The following is an 11,918-nucleotide window of genomic DNA, read 5'->3' as shown; positions in this document are numbered from 1 at the left end:
AACTGCATTGTCAGCTAAATCTCAAAAGTCTAGGAAAAAATATCTCGCCTCTTTTTATCGAGGATAAAAACACCTTGCCTTTAAGAAGTGCAGGCTACCTTTAAGTAACACCAGTCATCTGTGATTTTTGGCCCCTGCTGATCTGCCTGCAACCAATGAACTCTGTGGCTATGGTTGGCTGCGCATAGCTTCCATTTAAAACAGCGGGGAACACTAAATTAACATGTAGCCTGCAAAACGTTGAGCAGATGTGGGTTAATCTTACACATGCCCATGTTCAGTGCTAGCTAACTTCCTTCTGATGAGGATAGATTTTACTATTTGGGTAAATGCCTGAACACCTGAAAGCTCTGTGAATATGTGAGTACAGTGCCTCAAGATTACTCGATCTTCATCAAGGTCTGTTTGCAAAGTGGCTTCAAAGTTTCTTACATTAATAACTTCATTAGCTGTAAAGTGTTTTGAATCATTCTAAAGTCATGATAGGTACTGTATAGATTTTTCTTAGGTGAATAGATATATTCAGTTTCTCTGTTATATGCCTGTTGCCTGGTCTGGATGCACTCCTGGTTGCCTGCCCTCTGAAGGGGCCAGATGCAGGAAACAGCTGCTTAATTGTTGACCAAAGTGCCTCCAAAATGCATGCTTCTTGTTGGCACCAGAAACCCACATTGAGACAGGAGAATATAATCTCATCCGAATGAACTGAAGTTGTATGTGAAAAATAAAACAGGTGAAAGTAGGCATGGTCGGCCAACACTCCTTGCTCTTTAATACGTTTTGTTCCAGTTTGTTAAAACTGCATCACATTGTGCTAATCCATATGCATTTCACACACACAATGGCGCCGTTATAGTCAGGGTAACACTTACGAGGCTGCTTCCCCAAAGTAGGTGGTTTGCTCAAGCTTCTTGAGTGAGTTGAGCTTCCTCTCAGATAGTGCTGCTATTTGGCTCCTCATTGATCCCTTTGTTATGGCCTTGTACCAAATCAGCAATTACATGCAAATTAAAGTAAACAAAATCCTCCAGCTGCTCGAAATCTGGTAAAATCAGAAAATCCTGGGAATGCTCAGCATTTATGGAGAGAAAACCAGAGTCGTATTTCAGGCCAATAACCCTTCAACGACCTTCTGAACGACTCCTACGTTTTTTTTGGTTTTTACCATACTGTGAGGGAGGTGTTAATATCTTCCATTTTGTCAAACATGTTTTCCACTAATATTGAAGCATCAAACCTGATTGTTAATTTAAATTCCTTATTGCCAGGCTGTAGGCTTTAATGCCTGAACCGCCTCCTGTTCCTTCTTTAGCTTCACTTCAGTTTGATTTCCATGGTAGTAACAACAGGAATAATTATCAATTTAATATATATTGTTACTGGGTGCTTTCCTTGTCATTGTCTGAACATCTTTAAGACAAAGAGGACTGCTCACATAATCATGCAATTAAGCTGACAGTACTATTGCAGCTTTCACCGTTGCTTTTCCTTCTGTGTTTTGCAAGGGTTCCAGTGACTTCAGATACGTGTTAATTTCAGGATACAAGCTTGTCTTTCAAGTCTCCTATAACAATCACAATTACTTAATCACTCTGCCTCAGTGAGCCTCGGTTAATTATGTCCTGCCGTATGTTTAAAAGCTTTCCTTAATTTCAGTCCTGTTCTTATTCTATTAGAAGGTCAAAAGTGGGGATGATCACTAATGATTGCAGAATGCTCAGCTGATAACTGCTCAGAAAGTGAGCATGCTGTAGGACCAAGACTACATCCAGGCAGGGGCTGGTAACTGTCCGACAACATTCCTGCCACCCAAATGCCAGATGGTGACCAACTACTTCAATACAGCAGAGATTCTGACCACTTCCTATTATCATTACTGATTTAATATCATGGGATCACTATAAGGCAGCAATTCAATTAGGCCACCTCATTAATGATATGCCAACTAAAGCAGATTGGAGTCTGGAACTACTTGGAAGTTTCCTTCAATGCCTCATCCCAGGACAACACCATTCTTCCGTATTGAGAAGTTTCTGTCCACAAATGTCTTCTGAAACTTGAATGTTTCCCTTACTGTTGCATTAATAAAGAAACAGCCACGGGAGAATGTGAAACACATGGGCAGGGAAACTACCTTGTCTCATTTTTGCTGTGTGCATTGGTAGCTTGTCTTCGCTGTAGAGTGCAGTAGGTAATATGAATCGTATCTCAGCCAAATTAGCATTTTTCTGGAAAGAATGGGAAATAAAGTTTGAGATAAGAGTTTTCAAAGGTGTTATTGCGAAATGCCTTGAACTGAAGTTCCTTGGTTGATAAGAGTCAGAAAAATCAGCCATAATGTGCAACGACAAAGTGACAGCTAGTAAAAGAAAGTTGTGTGGGAAGTAACTGCAACAGAAGTTAAGCTGAAAATTGTTGACAAAAGAGCATGTTCAATATTGTGAAAATAGAAAGACTTATGAACAAGAATTGTGCCCATGTAGAAACTCAACTGGGTGTCCTATTCTATAAAATGTTGTTTATGGGAGCTTACTATCTGCAAATAGCTCATCACATTTGTCACATCATAACTTTGACACAATTTTAGAGACACTCCATTGAAAACAAAGAGCCACAGGGCATGCTGAAAGGCACGTGAAAAGCACTGAATCAAAACAAATCTTCTTGCTCTGTCCATAAATCAAACAATTAATCACTAGTCAGAATACAGTTGGCATGATTCCAAGCACTGTTGGATTATGATAATCACTTTATGTTTAATATCATTACTTGCTAATGCTCATTATTAAATTTTATCTTTTATTTACCCTAGGAGCGCTGTCAAGGTCAATGTAACCAGTTGAGTTCAAAGCTTTCCACTTTGTACAATAAAGCTAAACTTGGCTTCGATTTGGTGAACTTGTTTTGAACAGCGAAGAATACTTGAACTTGTCTTTGAAACAGCACTCGTTCCTTTAGGTCTTAAACCCACATTTGGTTTTCATAATGTGTAGACAAACCCTCAAGGAATGCTGTTTCATTTTACAGTTAGTAAGTTAAATGCAAGTGCATTGCAAGAAGTTAAATCTAACTTGATTCTTTGGTAAAGAGCTGAAGGAAGAGTGTGCTGTTAATCAATATCATTGAACAATGCCTGGTATCGTAATAGTTAAGGAGTAAATGATCTGTGATGAATGCTAAAACTGGCAAGCAGTGTCTGTGTTCACTGGGGGTGTGTTCTTAAGACATTTTTTTCATGGACAAATAGCTGCAAACTAACCAGACTTATCCTGTTGACTTTGGCGTACATGAACAGACCCTTATGGAGAGGCATCCAACCTCCTGATTGCATCAGTAGAATAATTGAAACTATACTGTTTAGATTAAGAACATTTTACTTGAGTTTTCACATAACTGACTTCTCTAGTGTAGGAAATAAATACTGGAACTTTTGAAGGTAAGGCAACTTGCTGCTTCGTATGGGTGTGGGGGTCTTTAAATTATTCATCACATTTAAATAGTAGTGATTTTGGTCAAGCTTATTGTCGAAACTTGAAACATGTCTGCAGCTTGGGTGATGCACTTAATGCTTTTCAACCGTTGAGAAAGGATAGATTTCTTTAAGTATTTCATACATGAGTAAAATATGGTACTGAACATTGCAGTAACAGTTAGTAAATAATATTAGCCCATGTAATTGTTACTGCAACTTATGAATAAGTTGTTTAAACAAATTCTCACAATTTGCCTGTTTGAAGCAGAGGCCAGTGACTCTGAAGTCGAATTAATGACCAATCCAGTTGTCTTGAAGCAGAATTTGTTCACAGTTACATGAAGCAACCCTGCAAAGAGATGTACCTATGGGGGATATTTTTTGAATAGTAGGCAACTAATTCCATGGTTGTTTTGGATCAAGCCTAAATATGCACCACTAGTACATAGTGAAATGAGAGTAACCAGACAATTAAGTCAGTCTGCATTAGATACAAATGGTATATTTTGTGTTGTTTGGCTGAATGTAAATTACTTTCAACAATTAGTGTTGACATGTAGTTAAATACTGCACTTCAATACAAATTCCAGCATTGTAAGACTCGCACTACATCTCGCATGGTGTCTGTATCACTGTCCATGTGAATATTTGTTTGTACAAACTTCACCATAACAAAGGTAAGATTTTAAGTTTGGATTCTGACAATGTGAATCTGGTACTTGTTCTCTAGTTTAAAGTATGAACTCTACAAACTGATGATGGACTTTGTTTCAAAAGAGCAACATAATGTTGCCCATAAATTAGGACAAGAGTCTTGCTTTTAAAGTGATTTAATGTGATGGATGAAAAAACAAGATGCTGGAAATCTTAGACAGTCCTCGGTTAAGGTGGTTTGCTTCCACTCCAGATTTGTGGTGACTGATGAGTCCCACACTGGTTTGCAGACTCTGCCACAAGGCGTTTGAATGCTGGCCTGGCTGGCAGGTGAATGGCTTGTTCCCTTTGCTCAGCATGACTTCGTGAAGGGCAGGTCCTGCCTCACAAGCCTGATTGCAATCTTTGAGGAAGTGACAAAACAAATTGATGAAGGTAGGGTGGTGGATGTGGTGTATATGGATTTCAGTCAGAAGTCCAGAGATTTAGGATCCAAGGAAACTTGGCTGTGTGGATTTAGAATTGGCTTGCCCATAGAAGGCAGAGGGTGGTTGTAGATGGAACATATTCTGCCTGGAGTTTGGTGACTGGTGGTGTTCTGCAGGGAACTGTTCAGGGACTCCTGCTTTCTGTGTTCTTATTTAATATATAACTGACTTGGATGAGTGGAAGGATGGGTTGGTAAGTTTGCAGGTGACATGAAGGTTGGTAGTGTTGTGGATAGTGTAGAAGGTTGTCACAAGTTACAACACGACACTGACTGGATGCAGAGCTGAGCTGAGAAGTGGCAGATGGATTTCAAGTTGGAGAAGTGTGAAGTGATACACTTTGGAAAATCATAACTTGAACACAGAGTACAGGGTTAATGTAGGGTTCTTAGGAGTGTGAAGGAATGGAGGAATATTAGGATCCATGCCAGTAACTTTCTCAAAGTTGCTACACAAGTTGATAGGGTAGTTAAGAAGGCGTATGGTGTGTTGGCTGTCATTAGTCAGGGGATTGAGATCAAGATAATTTTACAGCTCTATTAAACTCTGGTTACATCACACTTGGAGTATGGTGTGCAGATTTGTTCATCTCATTGTAGGAAGGATGTGGAAGCTTTAGAGATGCGACAGATGAAATGCGCACCAGGATGCTGCCTGTATTTGAGAGCATGTCTTATGAAGAAAGGTTGAGTGAACTAGGCTTTCTCTTTGGAATGATAGAGGATCAGAAGTGACTTGGTAGAGGTGTACAAGATGGTAAGAGGCATAGATCAAGTAGACAGCCAGGGTTTTTTTAACCCCAGGGTGTAAAGGCTAATACGAGCAGGCATAATTTTAAGGTGATTGGAGGAAAGTATAGGGTGATGTCAGAGGTAGGTTTTTCACACGGAGTGGTGAGTGTTTGGAACATGCCGAAGGGCTGTTTGTAGAGGCAGATACATCAAGGAAATTTAAATAGGCACATGGATGTTAGAAAATGGAGGACTATGTGGGAGGGGGAAGGATAGATTGATCTTAGAATAGGTTATAAGGTCAGCATAACATCATGGGCCGAAAGGCCCGGACATGCTGTAGTATTCTATGTTCTAGTCAATATGTTCCCATTGTAGTGACGCAGGGTGCTCTGTACCTTCCTGCATGTACCTCAATTTTGAATGTTGGGATTTTTTGTGAATTCGTGCGGATGTAACTTTTTCATTTTACAGAATCTTTGAGAACATTTGAAGTAGTTTTTGTCATCCTGGAGACCTCGTCCTGTGAGGCTCCAACAAATGAAACTTCTTTGGGGGACTCTGCTGATAGGCATGTGAGTAATCTGCACATCCACCAAAGCTGTGAGATGTGACCAAGGCCTCAAATGTCAGGATGCTGGTCTGGGAAAGAGCGCTAAAGTTGGTTCACCTATCCTGACAATTGATTTTGATTTTGTGATGGTAGCATTATTGGTACTTCTACTTTCTACTGTAGGCTTTCCATCTTCACAGAGTACCTGGGAAGAGGGAGATCACTGCTCTCCTTTCTCCATGAGCTTGAGGTTAGGTTTGTGATCATGCTATTTAAATACTTTTCCTTGGTCAGTAGGAAGTAATGATGAAGCTTATTAGTTATTGATGTTTGCCGTCACTGAGCAGCACTTCCTGAAAAGTGGGAAGTGATCCACATTCTTCAGGGTTTGGTTATGGAGCTCGATTGTAGGGATGCTGTTTTGCATTGTGTCTCGTGTGCTTATTGTAAGGCCCATCCTGTCAGGTGCTTTGGTAGAGGAATTTACAACATCTTGAAGTTTGCCCTCTGTATAAATACACAACCATCACCTGCGTATTCTAGTTCAATGACTGAGGATGGAGTGATCTTGGTTTTCGAGTGCAGATGATAAAGGGTGAACAGTTCCTGTTCATCTTATCGAGTGACTTCGCTCCACATGCAAGCTTGGGGGAGCTGAAGTTCAGGATTGCAGTATAGTAGATTGACAAGAGGGTTGGTGCTGTTTGCTTGACTCCAGTCTGCACCTGGGATTGGATCTATCCTGGACCTTTGTTTTGGATCACTTTTTATAAATGGGCTCAGATCAGCAAAATGTCCTCCAAGCTGATCCTCAAACTTGGTGCAAACTACTGGAGGACCGACATCAGCAGGTTTAAGCCACAACACTGAGAGATAAAGTATCAGCCGTCCATTGGTTTACAACTTCAGGGAACATCTCCAGAAAGAAAGTCAGGATTCAGTTTCAAAGATCAGAGAATGATTCCATAGTAAATATCTGGGATCAGTATCTATGGCCAGGTTCAAGTTCAAGCTTGTCATTCAACCATACAGTCTGAGTACAACCAAATGAAACAGGATTCCTTTGGAACCAATGTGCAAAACACAGTACCAACAGTCATACACAGCACAAAGAACATATCACACATATAAGATAGCAGTAAAGGTACAGCCACACAAAAATATATATAATATAACCCAAGTCCCTGAGTGCCATCATGTAGATTGATGGTTCATGGATGTTGTCAGCAAGAACAAGCACGTAGCAGCCTGCAGATGAACGCAACCCAGTTTGACTTCCTCTGAGCGAACTCTGGAGGGAAGCACTGGTGGGAGGAACCAGACCTCAATCCAGCATGGACACCGCTCAAACCACCTCTGGGCAACTGCAACAGGTGACACTGAGGCACGAGGCATGGTCCGTGCTCCAACCAAGGCCACGCAGCTTCCTCACCGTCAGTCTCACTAATAATCAGCGAACAGTACTTGCAGTATTCTGCATTACCAATGCCCAACGGGGTCTTCAGATCACAAGAAGAAAGTCCAAGACAATCACTTGCTGTTAGATGGTACACCACCTTCGTAAACCAACCGTGTTGCCTTTCTGTAGCAGGCAATAACACAGTCCACACCGTGCAGCTCCCCCGCTAACACGCACCCCGCTGATGGGGTAGACCCGCAGTTCCTGATGTTCTTAATGTTCAAAAGTGCCTTGATTGTAAAAAATAAATAGACTTTAAAAAGAGACAGTAGCACCTTTGGTTGGACCCAGAGAGGCTGCTGCATCTGAACGTTTCACCATTTTACCAAGGAATGATTCCAACGAATGGTGAGGATCAGCATGTTCTTCCAGCGAGTTACTGCACAGAATTTCAGGAATCCATGGCCAGGGAATTTTTGAGAGAAGGATCAGTGCACAGATTCAGGGGGAGTTCAAAGTGGGCGTCAAACAGATGAGAACTTCAGAGTACAGAGCAGCATGTCATAAATGCTACAGCCCAGAGGACCGTAGATGCCGAGTGACTGTAACTAAGTAATATGGTTTTGGAATCCAGAATGGTGGAAATTGACAGGAAAATGTAGTTAAGACCAAAGAGATCAGCTGTGTTGTTATTTAATGGTTTGAAGGGCCTATACTTAACGTCCTTCAATTCTTTTTACCCAACTTTGATGCATATTCCTTCATGCATTTATACAATAGTGATCTACCAGTCTGTGTTTTGAACATTCTTTTAACCAAGCCTCTACAATGACTTGAGTGGGAGTTCCAGATCTCCAGTGCTTTGTGCAGTGAACACATGATAGAAAACAGGATCAGTGTTGTCAGCTACATTTATCTACATGTTTTTTTTTCCTGAAATTAATACATTGAAGCAAACATAAAAGCCAATAATTTCATCTGTATCTTGCTGTCTTGAATGCATGCACATTAAAAAGGGATATCGTTCTGCTTTTCAACAATTACCAGAGATCAACATTTGAAAATAGGGAAGATCTTCAGAGAAAAAGAATCTGATAAATTGAAGTGATAAATTGCTTTGTACTTTATTCAGACAATTTCCTTAATCTTCCACATCTGCTTCTGCTGTCGAGAGGGGTGTTATGCAACAGTTGACCTCTTTCCAACTTCAATGTGATAACTCTGGGTTGTCCCTCCCAGAGGGATCCCTACCACCGGCAAAACAAAACATCCACTTTTTAGCTCCAGATCCCTCTTAAATCTTGGGATTGCATTTCAAAGTAATAAAGATGAAATCGTTTCTCATATCACGCTAAATTGAATACAGTATTGCCATCATACAATACAATACGAAGTCTTTGTAAAATGCAGATAGGAACAGCTGTAATCTCCCTGGAGCTCGGCTGATTTACATTTCCCCATCTTTTTGTTGAACCACAGCCCAGAAACTGAGCCATCTATTGGCTTGAAGATTAATGTCAAGGCAAGAGTGGAGTCCAGTTTAACCCTTGATACAACATGATTAGAAGCTAACAGTACAAGATTTATTAATTCACAGCATAAGAAGTCATGAATAATTAAAATAATTTCAGTTTCAGTATCTTATCTGTGCCTTGTTAAAGTGTGTAAATGAGGGTGGGCCAACAATCAGATAAGAAAGGCTAAAAAGTTGTTGAGTTCAAAGTAAATTTATTATCAAAGTGCAGTTGTCAGCATATACAATCCTGAGATTCATTTTCTTGTGGGCATACTCAGTAAATAAAGGAAGGTCGTTTTCCATCAACTGTTGCTGAGATTTTCAGTTTTGAAGCCACGGAATGGGTAGCATCTACAGTGACATACCAATGTTCACAGACCAGTCAGGATGTAAAGAATGCCCATCTGGAAGCACCTGTGAAAGTGTACCTGAGCAATCGACTGCTTTGGGAGAGATGGGAGGGAAAGAAAGACAAAAGCAAATTACTGACTACATTTCCATAAGACATAGGAGCAGAATTAGGCCATCCAGCCATCCAGCCCATTGAATCTGCTCCAGCATTTCATTATGGCTGATCCCAGATCCCACTCGACCTCATACACCTCTCGTCATATCCTTTGATGCCCTGACCGATCAGAAAACGATCAACTTCCACCTTAAATATACCCACGGACCTGGCCTCCACCACAGCCTGTGACAGATCATACCACAGATTTACTACTCTCTGACTAAAAAAATTCCTCCTTACCTCTGACCTAAAAGATCACCCCTCAATTTTGAGGCTGTGCCCTCTAGTTCTGGATATCCCCACTATAGGAAACATCCTCTCCACATCCACCCTAGCTAGTCCTTTCAATATCCGGTAGGATTCAATGAGAATTCCACCCTGCCCCCCCGCCGCATTCTTCTAAATTCCAATGAGTGCAGGCCCAAAACTGCTAAACGTACCTTGTTTGTTATCCCCTTCATTCCCAGAATCATACTTGTGAGCCTCCTCTGGATGGTCTCCAGTGACAACACATCCTTTCTGAGATCTGGGGCCCAGAACTGTTGATAATACTCCAAATGTGGCTTGACTAGTGTCTTATAAAGGCTTAGCATTATCTCCTTGCTATTTTCCTTGAAATGAATGCAAACATTGCATTTGCTGCCTTTACCACAGACTCAACCTGTAAATTAACCTTCTGGAAGTTTTTCATGAGGACTCTCAAGTCCCTCTTCACCTCTGATGTTTGAACCTTCTCCCCATTTACCTAATAGTCTGCACTATCATTCTCTTACCGAAATGAATTATCGTACATTTCCCAACAGTGTATTCCATCTGCCACTTTTTTGCTCATTCTTCCAATTTGTCTAAGTCCTGCTGCAATCACATTGCTTCCTCAGCACTACCTACCCCTGTAAAGTATTACTGTTTTCACGCCTTCATCTCATTATTACCATCATCAAGGATGTGCAGGATCCTGAAGGCACACACTCAATGCTTTGGAACAGCTTCTTCCTCTCTGCCATCAGATTAATGAATGGTCGATGAACACTACCCGCTGTTCATCTTTTGCACCATTTATTTTATTCTTATTTTAACATAGTCATTTTTTATGTCTTGCTGTGTGCTGCTGTAGCAAAAACAAATTTCATGACATATGCCAGTGATAACAAACCTGATTCTGATTCTACTCCTTATGTCCATGGGAAACTACTTTCAATCCAAATGAACAAGTCAAGGTCGTGGGTACCAGGTTTCCTTTGTGACTTCCTGTATGGATGCTCCACATTGTACTCTTGATGATTACATAGAAGCTGGTAACTCCAGGGCCCCCATTTCATAATGTTCTTCAGTAAACTCAATGATTCTCAGCAGGTCAATGCAAAATCAAGGGAATGATACATTAAATAATATTAAACTTCTACTCAAAGATTTTGTTTTACAATGGCTTTGATTTTTCCTACTGCAAAGTGTCACACTTTGAAGATAAGGGCTGGCATGACCCCACACAAATGAACATGCAAACACCAGTGGAAATATCTTTGAGCATCAGAAAGGGAATAGGGATTTAGATTTTGGGTGTGGCGCTGTTTAGGATGAGAAACTTTGTGGAAAACATTGTACCATTTAACTGCGATAAGTAACTTGCATTTCAAAGTGCCTTTAAATTTCTTCAAAAGAAGCTGTTCAATTGCAAACAGCAATGTAATGAGAGTTTTGTTTTGAATTACAAGCAGCTTCAAAGAAGAATCCATTGCGGTTAAAGGAAAGTGTGCTGAAGACATGGCATTTCTTCTGTGGTATATCTTAATCTTTGACTTTGGAGACAGATGGTTTAGATTCCCTACTGGTTAGCAGAAATCCAGAGGGGCAGAGTAGAAAATGCCTTGTGGAATAATAGTCAGCAGGATTTAGATTATGACATTCCTGTTCGATTCTCCTTTTTTTTATCTTCCGTTCCACCTGACTGCAGCAAAGATAGTTTGACAGTAGAATACATTTTTTAAGAGAATGCGAATGTGTCTTTTGGCAAACTGCCAAAAATGGTTCAGAGCTGAGCAGTTCTGCAATGGAGAGGGAGGTAAGAAGGGAATGAAACCTCTTACATTTTGCTGGGCTTGCAAAACCGGTTGACTTTTATTTTTACCATCACACTACAAAAAGGACTGCTCTAAAGGAGGATGTGGAGTGTTAGTCTGCTTCCTTTCCAGTCCTGATGAAGGATCTTGGCCTGAAATGTTGTCTGTTTATTTCCCTCCATAGACGCTGCCTTAACTGCTGAGTTCCTCCAGCATTTTGTGAGTGTTGCTCGAGATTTCAGCATTTGCAGAATCTCTTGTGCTTGTGACTATTCTACTGCTTTGATTTATAAATTCCATTATACATCTATATAATTAAGTGACAATTTTCAAATAGTTGAAATGCATGTGTCTTTTCTACTTTGCTCTTAACCTGTGTTAGGAGGACAATCAGTCAATACATAATGGTGGATTGTACTGTATATTATTTCATATTCCATGAGCTCTGATCCACATTGAAGTTAAGTAGATGGAAGGTCAAATTCTCCTTGATCTTTTACATGCTTTAATAAGCAGCTGACACAGCTATGCCTGAAGCTG

The 11,918-nt window shown here is 40.5% G+C and overlaps 1 protein-coding gene across 5 annotated transcripts in view; it reads left to right on the top strand.

Annotated features, from left to right (window-relative positions):
- The first annotated feature begins 245 nt into the window (after positions 1 to 245).
- The window catches only part of LOC134354761 (KN motif and ankyrin repeat domain-containing protein 1-like), a 121,506-nt gene continuing 109,833 nt past the window's right edge, over positions 246 to 11,918 (top strand). For 2 of the 5 annotated variants that reach the window (XM_063063982.1, XM_063063976.1), the window contains exon 1: positions 3,254 to 3,436. The gene's annotated coding sequence lies outside the window, so the exon portion shown is untranslated. The other 3 variants (XM_063063980.1, XM_063063979.1, XM_063063978.1) reach the window with 3 other exon arrangements.

This window comes from Mobula hypostoma, chromosome 12 (genome assembly GCF_963921235.1).
Source record: "Mobula hypostoma chromosome 12, sMobHyp1.1, whole genome shotgun sequence".
NCBI lineage: Eukaryota > Metazoa > Chordata > Chondrichthyes > Myliobatiformes > Myliobatidae > Mobula > Mobula hypostoma.
Note: the sequence above shows the minus strand (reverse complement) of the source record. Positions and strands in the feature narration are given on the sequence as shown.